At 33.6% G+C, this 9580-nt stretch overlaps 1 pseudogene; it reads left to right on the top strand.

Annotated features, from left to right (window-relative positions):
* LOC107695742 (peptidase inhibitor R3HDML-like) overlaps positions 1 to 591 on the top strand; it is a 2013-nt pseudogene extending 1422 nt beyond the window's left edge.
* Positions 592 to 9580: the final 8989 nt, after the last annotated feature.

Raw genomic sequence — 9580 nt, 5'->3', positions numbered from 1 at the left:
ATTAATTAATATAATAATTAATTTATAATTCTTTTTGAGAATATTGAGAAATATTATATTTAATTATATATATATATATATATATATATACATATATAATTTTTATATATACATATATAAACATATAAATATAGAATTTTTTTTAACTCATAGATGTCTAGGAGATTAATTTTAATGACATTTTGATTCAGATGGTGTGGGCAACCAGCAATAAGATTGGGTGTGCTGTTAGAAGATGTTCAAACATGTGTTTTTGGAAGTATGTGGAAACAGGCCACCTTACTGGTTTGCAACTATTCTATCAAGTAAGAATAATTTTTTACTGTATCAGTACAATCATTTTATTCTTAAAAATGTAGTAAATAATGGTTGTTTTTTATGAAGCAAATTTTTGAAAAACTAAAGAAAAGGAAAATAATCAAACTCGTACATATTTCTTCTTCTGTTAGGGGGAGCTGGGTTGGAGAGGCTCCATATAAGACAGGAAAATCATGCTCCGCGTGTCCCTCAAGTTATGGAGGATCATGCAATAAAAACCAGTGTGACTCCAGATCAAAATCCAAAAGAAATGCAAGCAGTTTCAGAGGCTAACGGATTAAAAAAAAGAAAAGAAAAAGAAAATTCTTAAAAATAACAAAAATCTCTAAAAAATAAAATAAATAAATAAATGTTACATAATAGAAACCACTAAAACACATTTCACAATGCAGATTTTTCATTGGTCATTTTAAAAAACTGAACGCCATTTAAAATGTCCAATTAATCAAATGTGTAAATATCAAATTGCATCAGCTGTTGTTGTGTTTATTACCACCCCATAGGTGTCAAATTTTGTAGTTTTTAAATGACTTTATTAAGCTGTTTAATGTTTATCATTTGTTGTTTTTTAAGGCTATGGACCGTTTGCACTGTTTTACTTATAATTTGTTTGTACTAAGTTGGATTGCAGTGACAATTCACATTCACGGAGTAAAGCACTTTCATTCTTTCATTATTATTTTGTTCTTTTTGTACAGGTAATACATTTTCTTTAGATTAGGAAAAGTTGTATGTTCAGTGGTTTCTAAGTTACTATCTTTTTGAAATGTCTATTAAACTCATGTCACACAGGAGACATGACTGCAGTGTAAACACATTTGTCCTCATAAAAACTGATCTTTTATTTACATTTTCTCTTATAACACAGACAGACTGTTGCCAACACCTTTCCAGCAGGCACATAGCCAAAAAAGTTATAAATAAATAAATAAATACACTCAACAACAAAAAAAATCATTTATAAATTTCAAAAATATATTAGAGGAAATTCATTTTAAAATGTGTTTGTGAGCAGCTGGTCAAGGATCAGATTGAGAAGCAGAATGAAACTAAAGAGACGGATCTGCTGTAAACCACAGCTAAAAGGCTTTTAAAGCCATAAACGAAGCACAGGGCCACTGTCTCCAATCTAATGTATAGGGAATACTTCGGTAATTGAAATCATTCATCTGAATAAGAAAAAAAATTTTTTTTTTTAATAGGGCATCAATCAAAGTATTGGCTTCTGTTCTGAATATGTACGTTCAAGTTTGGGGTCAGTAAGATTTTTTTAATTAAATACTTTCATTCATCAAAGACCTATTCATTTGATCAAAATTGACAATAAATGCTGTTCTTTTGAAAGTTCGATTCATCAGAGAATCACAGGTTCCACAAAAAAAAAAAAAAATAGTTTTAAACAGTTTTCAACATTGATAATATTTTTTATTTTACTTAATTTTTTTCACCAAATCAGCATATTACAATGATTTGAAGGACAAATGAAGAATAATGTGACAATGAAGACTGGAATAATGGCTGCTGAAAATTCAGCTTTGCCATTACAAATTACATTTTAAATATATTAAAAAGGGAACAGTTATTTGAAATTTTAATGTTTTGTTTTTTAACTGACAGTAATGCATATAAATATTATAAGGCAAATGGACACATAGGTAATGGAGCTTAGTTATCTCTGCACCAGTGTGACAAATATAGGAAAAATCTAAAGTTTCAAAACACCGACTTTCCCACAAAGCTATTTAAAAGTGAAAGCAGAAGTAGACTTGTGTAATGCTACACTTCTGTCAGAAGGAATCACTCTATATTCATGGGAAAAGCTGTTGAAACTAACATAGTATCTGTTAAGAATATTGGATGGCACTGGTCTAATGTTTAAGAATCTAAGCTAACACAAAGGTAAAGATGAAACAGTTACAGTTAACCCCCTTCAGTCTGTTTAAAGACAAATAATTAGTAGCAGAAATGAAAGCTGATATGAAGCATGTTGTCAAACAGTACATTTGGATTTATGTCTTATCAAAGTAATGGGAATCGGACAAATCAGAATAGCTAAATGAGTCTGTGTAAACCTTCCACTCCTGTCTTTTCTCACACCCTTCCATCTCCTCGTGCCTGACTAAACAAAACTCGCCCTACCCTAATGATTCATTCCTGAATATGGCATGAGTTTAAAAAGATGCAGACTTTGAGAAACTGAGAAAAATTATAACAAACTGTCTATTTGAGTTTCTATCATCCTGTTGCCATAGCTACAGCTGTCATATGGATTGGTCTCTATACAAGCCTGGTTACTGTTTAACCTCTCCACCCACATTTGCCCAGATTAGGAAAATCAATAAGATAACAGGAGTACCGGCCTTACCTTGCGCCAACAACACCTTCACCAGAAACAGAGGACTGCAAAACGTATATGTGTTAATTCTTCATCATCTTTCACTCTTAATAGAGAAAAATCAGTAAAACACAGTGGTGGGGAGCAGAAAAGACAACATGGTCAACGTGAACGCTCAGGTCAGCACCCATATGGATCCACCGTATGGTAAGTACTCAGTCTCTTTCGATTGCCTTCAGGAAAAACATGGTGGGTGCTTTGGTGATCGCGGTGGAACGTGCTGTTGAATGGGCTTGTTGTTTCTTGACATTTCATCCAGTATGGTAGCTATCATCGCCATTCATGGGAGCTTGTGGTGCACGGCTGTAATTTGGGAGGTGTGGCATATCCACAATGACTGGTAAATAGGGCCTATTTGCAGGAGAAGATGAATAGTGTGGACAGAATGGCTGAAGTTCCTCTTTTCTTGCTGGGATGGAATGACTCCAAGTACTCTGGACAGAGTGCTGGAAGAAAGCGAGCATTATAAAAGACCTCGAAAAAATAAAAGGCTTAAATCTTCAGACCAGATTAAGGATACAGTTTTAAGTGTAGCTAAAAATAGGCCCACAGCAAAACAATACATTATAAACATTATACAGCAAAACAATGTCACTTTATTTTTGTCCTTTTTGAATAAAAAGTTATTTAGAAATAGTTATTTAAATCTAATGAGTAGAAGATTTTAAAAATATACACTACTATTTAAAAGCTTGGGGTCAATATGATTTTTTTTAAAAATATTTTTGAAAAGTCTCGTATGCTCACCAAGGCTGCATTTATTTGATATAAATACAGTTAAAACAGTAATATTGTGAATATTAATAACATTCATATTATTATTATAATAAAATAAAGATTTCTATTTTAATATATTTTAAAATGTAATTTATTCATGTAATGGCAACGCTGAATTTTCTCCAGTCTTCAGTGTCACATGATCCTTCAGAAATCATTTTGATTTGGTGCTCAAGAAACTGAAAACATTGTGCTGCCTAATATTTTTGTAGAAACTTTGTTTTCAGGATTTGAAAAATTTGATAAATAGAATTTAAAAAACAGCATTTATTTGAAATAGAAATCTTTACGAACCTTATTAATATCTTTACTGTCACACTTGATAAATGTAATGTTTCCTTGCTGAATAAAAGTATTAATTTCTTTCAAAAATCTCATTGACAACAAACTTTTGAATGGTAGTGTATGTTACTAGTGCATATAGTGTATGCAATTATTAAAATATAAATTACATTTTAGAATTGTAATCATTTAAATAATACTATGAAATGTAATTGTGCATTCGAATTTGATATATTTCCCCTTTAATGGTAGATGCACAATTCTTCGCAAACAACAGCATCCCTCAACTTTAGCATCCCTCTGTGCCATATAAACTATTATAGTGCTGGTTCTTAGATGCTTCAGTCAATTTCTTGTTGGCCAGACACTGTAGGTTTTGCTCATATGAAATATAATATCTAACAATCAGTAATTAAGTGGCCACACATTTGTCTTAGTAGAGCTCTAGCCTATGCTGAAACATTTACATTATTGTTGCATTTTCCTGGCAACTATGAATAAGCTGCTTTGTGGTTCAGATAATTTCAGAGCTGCTGTAATGTGTTTTTTGTGAACACAGAGAATGCACAAAGCAGTGCTGTAGAAAATCCTAGTGTGAAATGCTGCTGACACAACATCATGTAGAAGGAGGCTCAAACATATTAGCATACATTAACATTAGCTAACACAATACTTAACATGAACTAAACATGAACAAGAATTTTACAGCATTTATTAAACTAGTTTAATGCTAATTTCCACATACATACAAATGCATTTTTTAATAATAAAACTGATATATATTTGCAAGATTTAAAGCATTATGAACTAGTATGAGCAATGAACAATAGTGTATTTATATATTAAAGGAATAGTTCACCCAAAAATGAAACTTTGCTGAAAATGTACTCACTCCCAGGCCATACAAAATGTAGATGAGTTTGTTTCTCCAACAGAACAGATTTGGAGAAATTTAGCATTACATCACTTGCTCACCAGTGGATCCTCTTCAGTGAATGTGTGCCGTCAGAATGAGAGTCCAAACAGCTGATAAAAACATCACAATAATCCACAAGTAATCCACACAACTCCAGTCCATCGATTAATGTTAAAATATGAGTCCTCTGTCCTGCTTTCTTCAGTGAAAAAGTCGCCTCATATGAAGAACTTTTTAATATTTTGAATTAGCTTTTATTTTCATTTTATTTTCATTTTTGTGGAAGTTTTAGTAATTTTATATTTTGTCATTTTAAAGTTTTTAGATATTTATTTACTTTTATTTCTATTTAGCCTTAATTTGTTTTTGTTTTTCAATTGATTAACTGAAGTCATGTGGATTATTGTGATTTTCAGCTATTTAAATTTTTGGGTGAACTACTCCTTAAACATTAAGCAAGATAAATTCAGTAAAAATGTTAATTTTCCATGCCACCTAAATAGTTCTTCAACCTTCATTGCCTATTCATATAAATATGATGACAAACATAAATTATATATTTAATAAATTCAAATTTAATTAAAGCTTATGTTACATTACAGCTGCATAAATCTTGCATATGAGGAGTGGCATGAAAGAACTGCTTGCCTGTTACAACTTGCACAAATAGTTGACCTGCACATTTTGCAGGATCACGTCTAAAATTAAACTCAAGAAGTGCTGTTGAACACCTTTTGAGCGAGGAACTCTGTTTGCCCTGAAATGTTGAGTGACTTTATGGTGGAGGTCCAGCGGCTCCAGCTGTCAGCTCAGAGACTGTTCAAGGTCAGAACAAGCAGCCACCGAGTCAACAAGCCACAACGGCACAAAGTGTTTGGAATGTTGCTAAAAGTAGAAACCCTACAAAGACTCTCTTCCACGTCTGGAAATTTTTGTCACTCCAGAAGCATTTCTTTCTCCTGATCACAGAACTCATCTCTGTTCAGTACGCAGCAGAGTTTCTAGAGGATTTCAAACCTGGAATTAAGCTTCTGAATCCACATTTAAAGCGATAGTTCACCCAAAAATGAAAATTACCTCATGATTTTCACATCCTCAAGCCATCCTAGGTGTATATGACATTCTCCTTTCAGACGAATACAATCAGAGTTATATTAAACAATGCCCTGGCTCTTCCAAGCTTTATAATGGTAGTGAATGCGGGTCGAGATTTTGAACAGTGTTTTTTCAACATTGATAATAATAAGAAATGTGTCTTGAGCATAGAGTGCATAAAACGGTCTTGAGCAGCAAATCAGCATATCAGAATGATTTCTGAAGGATCATGTGACACCGAAGACTGGAATAAATACTGGAATAATTTTTATTAATAAATAAAATAAATAACAGTTATTTTAAATTGTAATAATATTTTATAATTTTACTGTCTTTACTGTATTCTCGAATACAAAAAAATGCAGCTATGTTGAGCCTTAAAGGAGACTTCTTTCAAAAACATTTTAAAAATCTTACCAACCCCATACTTTTGAATGGTATCTACCAGACTGGCACCCGAACAAATCTGCTAAAAAGCTATTTGGCTAGTAGTACTCTCCAATAGTTCGGACAGCTTACAGTAAGTGATGCTTCAGTACAATTCTCTCCTCAGCACCAGAAAACTATTTAATTCAGAAAGCATCTTCACTGACTAAACACTGGTGTCACACTCATCAAAATGACAACTTAATGTTTCCTATCCATTTGAGGGAGAATCCAGGGGCCTCGGGAAATGGAAGTGCCAGATATGAATTATTCGCTCACTTGACACTATTAGGCCTTGCGCTCAAGCCCCAATCAAATCTCATTATGACAGGCATTAAGGGATTAGGTCGAGCTGCCGGTTAGCGTGTGTGAGAACACCGGCTCCCTCACACGCTCTCGCACTCACAGAGACACTGAGGACTGAATGGATAGGTCATTGTGTGGAGGAGGTTGAGGAGCGGGGGGTCCCTGCCAGCTCTCAGGACCACAGACCAGTGCAGGATGTATGAAGGACATGGCACGGGCCACTTCAGCAGCATACCAGGTACAGGGACCGCAGATTCACTGCCTCTTTTAGCACAGTTGCGGCTGAAGGTCCGTGAGGTAGATTATGAAAATTTGTTTACATCCTAATTAGAGTGGCGTTCACCAAAAATCTGTGTGACTTCTATTTGACAAGACAAAATATATAGACATGCAAAGGAGTTTACAAATAATACAGGCATAATTTGGGCAGAAATTACACCTATTAGAACAATGAAGATGAGACATACTGGAGCATTATGAAACATTTTAAAGCTAAAAGTTGTTCAAATGTCCTCAAAGTGGTCATGTGCAGAATATTTGACTCGTTTAGATCTAGCGGTTTATGGTCGGAGTGTAAAACAAAGGTTTCGGTTTACTTCTTTATGTCACAATTGCTGTTATGGAAAACAGACTGTGCTTATTAAAATCACTGCTGACCAGATATTTTTGGGGGATTTCAATCGACAATTAGTGAAGCCCATGTGGTTCTGCACAGTAAGGCCCAAGGCTGTGGGAACCTTGCAGATGTAATTGCAAGCCTTGTCCACATAGAGGAGTTGAGGAATACGGTAACTGTGCAAACTAAAAATGTTGGGACATCTCTCTCTCTCTCTCTCTCTCTCTCTCTCGCTCTATTACACTGTAGGGAGCCCTTTTATTTTACTATAAGGTTCCAATTAACAACAGAGCCCAAACTTACATTTAATTGCTATTTATTTTTTTAATATAATAATCAACACTCAACTTAAAAAAAAAAAAAAAAAAAAAAATTGACAAAACAGACAACAAAATTGCTAAAACTTTAAAATTCAAATTAAAACGGAAAATATAAAAATAAAAACTATAATAGCAGATCAGTGATACTAAAGTAACACAAAACAACGTCCTTATTTGATTAGTGACCTAGAAATTTTATTACATTTCTTTGTTCTTTATTTACATACAAATCAAGATTTTCAAATATTCAGTCATTTGGAACCTACTCTATATGCCCATAATATCTGACTCTGAATGTATTGTCAAAAATGAAACGTTTTTTTATACTAATATGACAAGAAATTATTCAACAGTCTGATATCTGAGATTCTAAATGTGATGTATCAACACAGAAATGATTGCATCATCAAATATTATTATACAACACGGAAAAAAAGCTTGTACTGAATTTCCATAGTGTCATTAAAGTGGTTAAATAATGATTTCACCAGTAAAACATCACATTCATTACACAATTATGTAATTTGTTTTGTACTATCGCGATATTCAGACTGCAGGAAAATTACTTCACACAGCACAAATTAACCATATGACTCTTTAGCTTTGATAAACTGGGGTAAAGTTAAACTTGTTTGGGTAAAATGTTCTCGTGATCTGTACACTGTGATGAAAATGTAATTGATTGATGATAACAAGTGAGTGATAACTGTCCATGCACGCAGCATCACTCAGCCTGCAAATATGATTGGGTCAACAGGCAGAAAAACAGTTAATCATTGAAAGAGTCTTATCAGAAGATGTGATTGATTTACAAAGAGCATTGCTCTAAATGTTTATTGATGCAATTGTTTACTTGCGTGATGTGCACACAGCTACTTGAGCTTTTGTAATGTGATGAATGAAACAAAGAAGCTTGATAATTTCAGTAGCGTAAATTGTCAAATAGTATGTAATCCCATAAAGCTGTGTTCATTCGATAAACAAGCAGGCAAGCCATCAGGACAAAATCCTATCAGTGGCTTTATCATGCTTCTGATGAAAAGCATGGCATAGACAGAGATAAGCAGAAAGTAACAGCAAATGTTGGCTAAATGGAACCCTTTTTTGTCAAACATATTATTACCCAACGATTTTGAGTTTTAAAACCAGAATATTTTATGGAGACTGTGCAATATTAGGCCCTGGGGGTTTATGATTACCTAGACTACAAATACCGTGATGGGTGAGGACTGTCTCTGTTAATCGTTACGGAGGAGGATGGTTTTGTCTCTGGTGCCTCTTAAGAAAATGGCTTTGCTTTGAGTTACATAGTATCTCTTTTGAAATCAAACACACTGCTAAAAAGATATAGTATCCAGGGTCATTTATTGGTAACTAAAACTAAAATTAAAACCATTAGAAAACATTTTTATTACTTGAAATAAATGATATATAAACATATAAACAAAAAACTACTAAAAAATGACAAAAACACACTGCAAAATTAAAATGAACAGAAAAAGAAATCACAGATGTTGCTTGTAAATTCTCTTCATTTGCACCTGAGTTATGTATTAAAAACGTAACAATGCTTGAACAATTTGTCAAAGCAACAGATCACATGACATGTTTCTTAGCTTCTTGGTGCTGAAAAGAGTTTGATTAGCAAATATTATCATCAGCTGACTAAAATATACAATTAAAGTTAAATATAAACCATCAAAGATGAAATAGAATGAAAATGCCCTGACCGCTTGAAATATTTAGCATCTGACCATTGATTTACACTCGGCGGGCCTAAAAAAAGACCCCCAGGGCTTATGACAGAGGGGAGGGGCATTACCCACGCTTATCAGCCCCTTCACACTTGAATATGGAAAGATACATTTCAGCAGTCATGCATTAGGCGATATTAACACTGCAATAGTTTAAAACTACAAATAAATGCCCAATATATATGAAAAAAAGGTCATTTCTATTAAGCAAAAGTAAATATTTTGCCCTAAAAGTCCAAGAGCTGTGTGGTCTGCAGGTTACCAACCAATCTGTTGACAATCTCTTGTGTGTTCACTATGTCGCCATACTCACATATCTGTGCCATCTACCCCAGTCAATCCACAGAGGCTTTTCTACTGGCCTCGGATGTGCTT

Source organism: Sinocyclocheilus anshuiensis, unplaced genomic scaffold (genome assembly GCF_001515605.1).
Source record: "Sinocyclocheilus anshuiensis isolate Anshui unplaced genomic scaffold, SAMN03320099.WGS_v1.1 scaffold234, whole genome shotgun sequence".
Classification (NCBI taxonomy): Eukaryota; Metazoa; Chordata; class Actinopteri; order Cypriniformes; family Cyprinidae; genus Sinocyclocheilus; species Sinocyclocheilus anshuiensis.
This window is presented reverse-complemented; position numbering and strand designations above follow the sequence as displayed.